The sequence below is a fragment of the Macrotis lagotis genome, chromosome 3 (genome assembly GCF_037893015.1).
Source record: "Macrotis lagotis isolate mMagLag1 chromosome 3, bilby.v1.9.chrom.fasta, whole genome shotgun sequence".
In the NCBI taxonomy this organism is placed as follows: domain Eukaryota; kingdom Metazoa; phylum Chordata; class Mammalia; order Peramelemorphia; family Peramelidae; genus Macrotis; species Macrotis lagotis.
This window is the reverse complement of record NC_133660.1, coordinates 129,197,829-129,209,112: the sequence shown is the minus strand read 5'-3', so window position 1 is coordinate 129,209,112 and position 11,284 is coordinate 129,197,829.

Sequence of the window (11,284 nt, the reverse complement as noted above, 5' to 3'; positions counted from 1 at the left end):
TTTTAACATCGGGCTTCATCTTCTACTTTACAGAGGACATAGTCTATCCATCATGAAATCCCTCTTCTCCCCAAGCTACATCTTAAAACCCATCACTTCTCATTCTCTACTTTTTTTTAAGATATGACTTTTCTCCTTGTAAAGATTATCTCCCCGACTTTTCCCTTGATCTCATCCCTTTTAACTAGAAGCTTCCTTTCATTTCTTCTATCTCTCTTTATTCACTGACTACTCCCTTTTGATCTCTAAAGACTTCTAGGTGTCTCTTCCTTATTCTCATTCTCTTCTCAACTTATAGCCAGTGTCTCTTTTCCCTCTGGTGGTTAAGTTCCTAGAAAAAATCCTCCATAGTCATGTCTTTCACATCTTCCATTTCTTTTTGTTTCCATAAAACGTATCATGCTGCTTAGGTAATACTTTATTTTTTAAATTTATTTTTTATTTAAGGTAATGGGGTTAAGTGACTTGCCCAAGGTCATACAACTAGTATCTGAATCTGTATTTGAACTCAGGTCCAGTGTTCTATCCACTGCACCCCCTAGCTGCTCCTTTGGTAATAATTTAATCAGAACTTTGTCATTCTCATTCACTCACTTCTCATTCCTTTTCACTTTGCCTTCAGACCCATCATTCCATCAAAACTGCTTTTCTCCAAGATTACCAGTGATCTTCCAAGAGATAAACATTATCCTTTTCTCAGTTCTTAGTCTTATCTTCTAGGACTTTTAACATTGTTGAACACTCTTTTCCCCCCAGATATGTTCTCCTCCCTGGATTTTTGTGAAATTGATTTTTTAAAAACAATTATGAACTTGACAAACAACAAAATGTAATATTCACATTTGCAAAGAAGACCCATGAATCTGTTGTGTATACTTTTAAAGTATATATATTCCTATCATCTGCAAGAAGCTTTCCCTGTTCCTCTTTAATGTATTTGTCACTTCTCTTTCAGATTACTTCCAATTTACTCTGTTTATATCTTCTTTGTACATTATTGTTTGCAAGTTGTCCCCCCCAATTAAGACTGCGAGGTAATTAAAAACAAAGACTATGCTTTGCCTCTCTTTGTACCTAACTTCCTCCCAGTGTCTGACACACAACAGGCATTTAGTAAATACTTGCTAACTATATTACATTTTACCTGGTAGCAACAACTCTTCCCGGCTTGTCTGTTTCCTTCCAAACTTATTTTGGCCCTTTCCCATGGATATTAAATGTTTTATTAATACCCATTTCTTTCTTTTCTTCTTTTCTCTCTCTCTCTCTCTCTTTTTTTTTTAGTTTTTGCTAGGCAATGGGGTTAAGTGGCTTGCCCAAGGCCACACAGCTAGGTAATTATTAAGTGTCTGAGGCGGGATTTGAACTCAGGTACTCCTGACTCCAGGGCCGGTGCTCTGTCCACTGCACCACCTAGCCGCCCCCCTTTTCTTCTTTTCTCAAGCAACATTATTAAACCCCTCCTCACCAAAAATTACAATAAAAACCCACTCTTGTAATAAATAAATAGAGTTAACATTCAGTTTATTTTTGTCTGTAAAAATCTATCTTATTCTGTTCCTCTAGGGCATCACTTTTTAGACAAAACAATGGGAAAAACTGCGTTATCTTTAACCTTCTGCATTCATGATAGGTCATTGTAATTAATTCATTCAATGTTGTTTCCCTTGACAAGGCTTTAGCTATTGTACAAAGTGTCCTCTTCATTTTATACCATGAAAACAATATTAGAAAGAAAAAACAATTCTGAAAAGCAGAGTTCTCACCAGTGAAATGACAAGCCATGATTTCAAAAGACCAAAGATAAAACATGCTACCAGCCTTCTGCCAAAAAAGGTGATGGGTTTAAAATAAACACATATTTGGTGAAATGGTTAGTCTGGGAAGTTGTTTTGTTTAACCATGCATATTTGTTACAAGGGTTTTCTTTTTCTTTTTTGATAAGTCAATATGGTAGGGAAAAAAGTAAATGCTTGTTAATAAAAAATAAAGAAAAAATAAAGGAGAAAGTAAAAATAATGTTTTCTTGATTCTGCTCATTTCATCTTTTCCCATGATCCAGATTTCTCTATATTAATCTTTATCAATTTTTATAGTATAATAATTTTCTATTACATTTGAAAAAGCATAATTGATTTGACCATTTTCCAATTAAGGATACCTACTTTATTTCTAGAGCACTCTACAAATATTTTTGTGTATGTGGGTCCATTTTCTCCTTTGATATTATTAAAAAAATGGTGTATACATACATACATATATATATGTATAGAGCTTAAAGATTTATAAAGTTAAAATTTTATCTTTTTTCATCCTTACAACACTCCTGGGAGGTAGATATTATTAAGTTTTCAATTAATAAAAATTTTTTTGCATCTATTTCCTCAACTTCTCTATTCCAAATGAAAACCAACACTGGTGTAACTAACAATTGTCAATAGTCAAGAAAAGTGAACTTCTTTTTGATCATATCCCAAAAAAAATCTGTCTTGTTCTGTATTTTCTGGAAGGAGATAGTTAAATTTTTTTTGCCAACAGTACTGTTTTAACTCTGATCATATCCTTCATTGCTCATTGCTTGGTGTTGGTTTTTGTCTCAAAACTCTTCTCTTCCTGTGGGTCTGGAGTTGGGCAAACATTGACAGCAAATTTTTTTTTAATTTTTCTATTTATTTAAGGCAATGGGATTAAGTGACTTGGCCCAAGGTCACACAGGCAATTATTAAGTGCATTTGAACTCAGATCTTCCTGACTCTAGGGCTGGTGCTCTATCTACTGCACCACTTAGCTGCCCCTCAACAGTAAAATTTTAAAACTTAATAAGATGGTCACAGTCTTTTTTTAGAGAAATTTTTCCAATAACTAGACTGAAAAGATTTTTGGTTTTGAAGATAATATTATTTAATGTTATGTCAGAGGTCTCAGTTTTCTCATAATAATAATAACACATATTTGTAGAAAACTCTAAAATTTAAAGTTTTTCTCTCAATAATGTTGGAAGGTAGGCCATAGGAAAAAAGAAAGAAGTGGCTTGATAAGTGATACTGTAGATAAAGTGTTGGACCTAGAATCAGAAAGAAATAAGTTCAAATTTTACCTCATACACTTCTACCTGCTTCCATTTTTTCCTCTGTAAAGTAGAAATAATAGTAGCACCTACCTCTCAAAGTTTTTGGGAGGATAAAATTAGATAATATTTATAAAGTACTTAGCAAACTTTTAGGGACATTTAAATGCTAGTTACTATTATATGTAATTGGTCATTGTTTAGTTATTTTTCAGCCATGTCTGAGTCCTCATGACCCTTTTTGGAGTTTTCTTGGCAAAGATATTAGCATAGTTTGCCATTTCTTTTTCTGGCTCCTTTTAAAAAAATCTTTTTTATTTATTTTTGACTCCTCTAACAGATAAGGAACTGAAGCAAATTTAGACGAAATGACTTGTCTAGGATTATACAATTAATAAGGTCAGATTTGAACTCAGAAAGAAGAATTTTCCTGACTCCAGACCTGGTCATCTATGCACTGTGCCAGCTAGCAAACTAGTTGATTGCTTGCTTTTTTTAAAAAAGCATTGCACTCAAGTCAACAAATTTGTTTTAATGTTTTTTCCCCTCTCATTTTGTAACTTTTTGTTCTGATTCTTCTTTTACAATATGACTAATATGGAAATATGTTTAACAGTTATATATGTATAATCTTTATCATATTATACATATATAATCTATATTGCTATCAAGGTGATAGGGGAGGGAAGGAAGGGAGGGAGGAAAAAACATATAAAGAAGGAACCTCTCATGCATGTGTTAAAATCTTTTAAATTTCCTAATAAATTTCACTATGAAGAGAACCTTTTCAAACACCTAGTGATTATTAGAATTGAGTGAGGCATGGGAAGAAGTGTACCTGGGAAAGATATTCACTACTGTCATGAGGTTATCCTATGGAAAGGCCAAATGGAAAAAGAAATCTCTAGAAATTATGGAATTCTTAAAATGTTCTTGTTTACACTTGACTTTGGACTAATCATATCAGGAACCAGAAGGTAACAGTTTTGAAATTATTCAAGAGGTCAGCCTAACAATCCTTGTAATTAGGGGAGTAAACTATGGGGATGAGAAAAATATTTATTGTATAAACTACCAGAGGCAATTGAAAGGCCATTTTACTTACAATGTATGGGACAGTTACTATCCATGGGAAATGATCTGGGCCCAAAAATTGAACAGGAAGAAAAGAGTGAACTAGATTGCATTTGGGAAAATGTATAGTACTTTTAATACTCTCAATTCACAGAACAAAATCAATTTTTTTTAAAATACCACTATTATCCTGTTTCCAATATCTTGTAGTACAATTGTGAATCTTGGATCACCTCAATTGCCAAAATTGCACATTTGGCCTTCAATCAGTGCTTTTGGACATAAATTAAAATGGCAATGGAGGGGTAACCTAAGCTTAAGAAATAGAATGAGGAATTTCATAAAGGAAAAGTATGATTTGAAAAGAGTGGTGGATGAGTCATGTTGTGAGAACAGGAGGTAATAATAATAAAATAATAATAATAATAATAATAATAATAATAATAATAGTATTATGCTACATTGGTACCCACACCACGTAAAAAGACCTAAGGACCATCACATTGCATAGATCTTTCATGGAGGATGTATGGAAGAATATGGAGAAGAATTGAACAAGATGAGAAGACTTGGATCAAATTGTTGGTACCAGAACAAATTTTTACCAGAACCAGAAAGTTCTGGAATCAACAAAGTTTTATTGATGTAGGCAGAGACTCCCCAGAGGTACAAAGGGACAAAGATCATATAGATCTTAATTAGGTGAAAGGTATATTGAGGACTGGATACCTCTGGATTGGATAGGATTGGTTGCTAGGGATCAGGCACATGTAATAGGAAAGGCATTTTTGGTGGGTTAGCTGTTTATTGAAACCTTGCCCTAATAGTAGGACTGTTCTGTTTTAGTTGTTTCAGCAGAAAGAGAAAGGGGAGTTACAAACAGAGCAGGGGCTGCAATTCAGTCAGGGATATATGAAATAGAGTTACTTTAGACTACCTACAAAAATGTGGATGACTTGTAATGAAGGAAATCCCCACAACAATGAGACCACAGATGCTTTGAAGTACTGAATCATAATTAGAATCATATTCCATGAACATAGGGTTTAACCTCCTGAAATTTCTGATTTTATAGAGAGACTGGACAATATCTGGGGCTAGCTGGTTCAATAGGAGTACAATTTCTTTTGTGGAAGTACTGAATTCAAATTGAAAACTGCCAATTATAATGTCAACCCAGAGCTGGAAGAGAGCCTTGCCTAGAATAAAAATGTTTCAAGAATACTTCTTGATCTAGATTAGTCCAAGACCTCACACCCTATACCAAGAGAAGATCCAAATGGATACAGGATTTAGACATAAAAGAAATACTATAAGCAAACTAGAAGATCAAGGACTAGTTTACCTGTCAGATCTATGGAAAGGGAAGCAGTTTATGACTAAGGAAGAGATGGAGAACATAATTAAAAACAAACTAGATGATTTTGATTACATTAAATTAAAAAAATTTTGCACAGACAAAACCACTGTAACCAAGATCAAAAGAAATGTAGTAAACTGGGAAACAATCTTTACAACTAATGTTTCTGACAAAGGACTCATTTCTAAAATATACAGAGAACTGAGTCAAATTTAAAAAAAAATAAAGCTATTCCTCAATTGACAAATGGTCAAAGGATATGCAAAAGCAATTTACAACAGAGGAGATCAAAGCAATTCATAGTCATATGAAAAATTGCTCTAAATCATTACTTATTAGAGAAAGGCAAATTTAAGCTTCTCTGAGGTACCACCTCACACCTCTCCGACTAGCCAATATGACCAAAAAGGATAATGATCATTGTTGGAAGGGTTGTGGGAAATTTGGGACACTGATACATTGTTGGCAGAGCTGTGAACTCATCCAACCTTTCTGGAGATTGGTCCAGATTCATGATTTCTTTGGTGCAGAGAACTCCTGTTATGGAAATTCTATCCACCAATGGAGATTATCAACTTTATTATAATTTATAGTCTAAATTTTTTTCCAATTACTTGTAAAGACAATTATTTTTTTAGGTTTTTGCAAGGCAAATGGGGTTAAATGGCTTGCCCAAGGCCACACAGCAAGGTAATTATTAAGTGTCTGGGACCAGATTTGAACCCAGGTACTCCTGACTCCAGGGCCGGTGCTTTATCCACTGCGCCACCTAGCCACCCATAAAGACAATTTTTAACATTCTTTTTTTCCCCACAATATCCATTTTTCCAACTACATGTAACGGTAATTTTCAATAATCTTTTTAAAAACATTTTTCTCCCTTCCCTCCCCCTTCCTCTGACAGAAATCAATGAAATATGGGCTCAATATCTATAACCTTGCTAAACATAGATCCACATAAATCATTAGCATTCATTTTTTAATAAAATTTTGAGTTCCAAATTTTCTCCCTTCCCTCTTCCTTCCCTAGATTATATATGTACAATCATTTAAAACATATTTCAATATTAGTCATGTAACTTATAGTCTTAAAGGGTTACTTGGGGCACTCATTGAAAGGTGAAGCAATTTGCCCAGGATCATATGACTGGTATATTTTAGCTGCACAATTTGAACCCAGGTCTTCCTGACTCAAAGGCATTTTCTAAATGTTAATTGAATTGAATACTACCATATTATGTCTTCCTCAGAACTTAGCACAGGAATCTACACAGTAGGTGCTTAATGTTGAATGAGTGCTTTGTAGAACAAGGTCTGACCTCTTAGTAACTAAAATGATAGATGTGGACATGATCTAATGGAGAGAAGACTGAAGCTGAAATCAGGAGGCTTAGGATCCTGTGATTAATGCTATATTATGTACTGCCAACCCCATGAGAATGTTATGAGGAAAGTATTTTATAAACCTTAAAATATTATTTGTTAAATGTGAATTATAGGGGTGGCTAGGTGGCACAGTGGATAAAGCACTGGTCCTGGAGTCAGGAGTACCTGAGTTCAAATCCAGCCTCAGACAATATTGGTCAAGCCACTTAACCCCATTTGCCTTGCAAAAAAAAACCTAAAAAAATGTGAATTATTACTTCTAATTGAAATGTGAGTTATTACTCAAATGCTCCAACTAATATGTGCTCACTTAAGTTCAAGAGTTTCTTCAATGACCCCAATAGGGTCTCTCTCCCAATGCGTTGGAGGTTTTATTAGGCTATCTCCCAACTCCACAGGGATACTAGTGGAACAAATTGACTATCCACCTGTCATCCCTTGCTCTTGCCACATAACCATTCCCTATTTTAGTCTTGCTATATTGTTAGAATAGAGATTTATTATAACTAAGCTTATGTCTCAATTACTCGAAAACCAGAATCCCTCCATTGGAACCCACTAATCCTGATATTCTAAGACTATTTCATGGGACTTCTGGAAGAAAAGCAATCCAGATTGAGAGTTTGAATTTATTTGCCATCTTGCTTTCATAAGTAAGCACTTCCTCAGCTCTTAAACTTTATTGGTACAAGTGATCTGGGGATGAGAGAAAATGGAGGAGTAGATTTTGCGATGATTATACCAGTTTGGTGAGATGACTCCAATGGCCCCTTAGAGACAATATTCCTCTCCTGTGAGTCCAAGTCAAAGAAGGAAGCAATCATTCTGAGTTCTCTCCATGAGAGGAAGGAGTTTAGAATTTAATTCTTGGGTGGCTAGGTGGTGCAGTGGATAGACCACCGGGCCTGGAATCAGACACTTAATAATTACCTAGCTGTGTGGCCTTAGGCAAACCACTTAACCCCACTGCCTTGCAAAAAACCTAAAATAAATAAATAAATGAATAAATAAATGAATAGAATTTAATTCTCTGCTGTAACTGGCAATGCCCATACATTCATATATATATTCATGGACTGTTGCACTCTTCCTTTCACGTTTGTTTTTTTCCTTTCATTCCCATTTCTGCTTATTGTAATTGTAGATGTATAAGCTCTTGGGATCCTTTTTTTTCCTTTCCCCCCTTTTTTTTTAATTAAACATTTTCTTTGAGTTTTACAATTTTTCACCTCAATCTTACTTCCCTCCCCCACCCCTCCACAGAAAGCAATCTGTCAGTCTTTACTTTGTTTCCATGTTGTACCTTGATCCAAACTGGGTTTGATGAGAGAGAAATCATATCCTTAAGGAAGAAACAAGAAGTATAAGAGATAACAAGATCAGACAATAAGATATCTGTTTTTCCCCCCCTAAATTAAAGGGAATAGTCCTTGAACTTTGTTCAAACTCTACAGCTCTTTATCTGGATACAGATGGTATTCTCCATTGCAGACAGCCCTAAATTGTCCCTGATTGTTGCACTGATGGAATGAGCAAGTCCATCAAGGTTGATCATCATCCCCATGCTGCTGCACAGTATTTTTCTGGTTCTGCTCATCTCACTCAGCATCTGTTCATGCAAATTCCTCCAGGCTTCCCTGAATTCCCATTCCTCCTGGTTTCTAATAGAACAATAGTGTTCCATGACATACATATACCACAGTTTGCTAAGCCATTCCCCAAATGAAGGACATTTACTTGATTTCCAATTCTTTGCCACCACAAACAGGGCTGCTATAAATATTTTTGTACAAGTGATGTTTTCACCCTTTTTCATCAACTTTTTCAGCGTATAGACACAGCAATGGTATTGCTGGGTCAAAGGGTATGCTCATTTTGGTTGCCCTTTGGGCATAGTTCCAAATTTCTCTCCAGAAAGGTTGGATGAGTTCACAGTTCCACCAACAATGTAATAGTGTCCCAGATTTCCCACAACCCTTCCAACAATGATCATTATCCTTTCTGGTCATATTGGCCAGTCTGAGAGGTATGAGGTGGTACCTCATAGAAGCTTTAACTTGCATTTCTCTAATAATTAATGATTTACAACCATTTTTCATATGGCTATATATTGCTTTGATCTCCTCAGTTGTAAATTGCCTTTGCATATCCTTTGACCATTTGTCAACTGGGGAATGGCTTTTTTTTTTAAACATATGACTCAGTTCTCTGTGTATTTTAGAAATGAGTTGGGGCAGCTAGGTGGCGTAGTGGATAAAGCACCAGCCTTGGAGTCAGGAGTACCTGGGTTCAAATCTGGTCTCAGACACTTAATAATTACCTAGCTGTGTGGCCTTGGGCAAGCCACTCAACCCCATTTGCCTTGCAAAAAAAAAACCTAAAAAAAAGAAAGAAATGAGTCCTTTGTCAGACTCATTAGTTGTAAATATTGTTTCCCAATTTACTACATTTCTTTTGCTCTTGGTTACCATGGTTTTATCTGTGCAAAAGCTTTTTAATTTAATGTAATTGAAATCATCTAGTTTGCTTTTGGTGATGTTCTCCATCTCTTCCTTAGTCATAAACTGCTCCCCTTTCCAAAGATATGACAGGTAAGCTAGTCCTTGATCTTCTAATTTGCTTATAGTATTGTTTTTTATTTCTAAATCCTGTATCCATTTGGATCTTATCTTGGTATAGGGTGTGAGGTGTTGGTCTAATCTAAGTTTCTTCCATACTAACTTCCAGTTTTCCCAGGAATTTTTGTCAAAGAGAGAGAGTTTTTATCCCAATAGCTGGACTCTTTGGGTTTATCAGACAGCAGATTACATACTCATTTTCTGCTGTTGCACCTACTCTATTCCACTGGTCCACCAACTCTATTTCTTAGCCACTACCAAATAATTTCTTTTTTTTTTTTTTAGGTTTTTGCAAGGCAAATGGGGTTGAGTGGCTTGCCCAAGGCCACACAGCTAGGTAATTATTAAGTGTCTGAGACCGGATTTGAACCCAGGTACTCCTGACTCCAAGGCTGGTGCTTTATTCACTGTGCCACCTAGGCGCCCTTATAATGTTTGTCCTTCATTTTTTTTTTTAAAGATTTTTCAAGGCAATGGTTTTAAGTGGCTTGACCAAGGCCACAAGGCTAGGTAATTATTAAGTGTCTGAGGTTGGATTTGAACCCTGGTACTCCTGATTCCAAGGCTGGTGCTCTATTCACTGTGCCACCTAGCCGCCCCCAATACCAAATAATTTTTCTGACTGATGCTTTATAATATAATTTGAGATCAGGTAGGGCTAAGCTCCCTTCTTTTGTACTTTTTTTCATTAAATTCCTGGAAATTCTTGACTTTTTATTTCTCCATATGAATTTACTTACAACTTTTTCTAACTCATTAAAGTAATTTTTTGGAATTTTAATTGGTAGGCCACTAAACAGGTAGTTTAGTTTTGGTAGAATTGTCATTTTTATTATATTAGCTCTACCTATCCATGAACAGTTGATATTTTCCCAGTTATTTAAATCTGATTTAATTTGTGTGAGAAATGTTTTATAATTGTTTTCAAAAAGTTTCTGAGTCTGTCTTGGCAAATAGACTCCCAGGTATTTTATATTGTCTGAGGTTACTTTGAATCGGATTTTTCTTTCTAGCTCTTCCTGCTGTATCATGCTAGACATATATAGAAAAATTGAGGACTTATGAGAGTTTATTTTATATCCTGCAACTTTGCTAAAACTGCTAATTGTTTTCAGTAGTTTTTTTGGATGATTTCTTGGGATTCTCTAGGTAGACCATCATGTCATCTGCAAGGAGTGAGAGTTTTTTGTCTTCCTTCCCAATTCTAATTCCTTCAATTTCTTTTTCTTCTCTATTGCTGAAGCTGATCCTTTATTTTGAAAGATTTTATTTATTTTGAGTTTTACAATTTCTCTTTTACATTGTTTCCATGGTATACATTTAAGTTGAATGTGATGAGAGAGAAGTCATACCCTTAAGGAAGAAAAATAAAGTATAAGAGATATCAAAATTGCATAATAAGATAAAAGTTTTTTTCCTAAGTTAAAGGTCTTTGGTCTTCATTTAAACTCCACAAATCTTTCTCTGGATACAAATGGTATTTTCCATTGCAGATAGTCCCAAATTGTCCCTGATTGTTGCACTGATGAAATGAGCAAGTCCATCAAGTTTGATCATCATTGGGATCCTTTTCTAAACTTTAGTTTATACTGAGTTGAGTCCCCAGAAGTCTGACTAGTTAAATCTTCATTCCCCAACCCCTCAGGGTTGTAAAGATTGAAGTGTAGCAGAGTTAAATGTCATCAATATCATGGTTTGGCTTACTGATATAATTCAACCAATTAACTTGAATCAACTTTTACCAAGTGATATTTATTAAGAAAATATAACAAAAGCAGA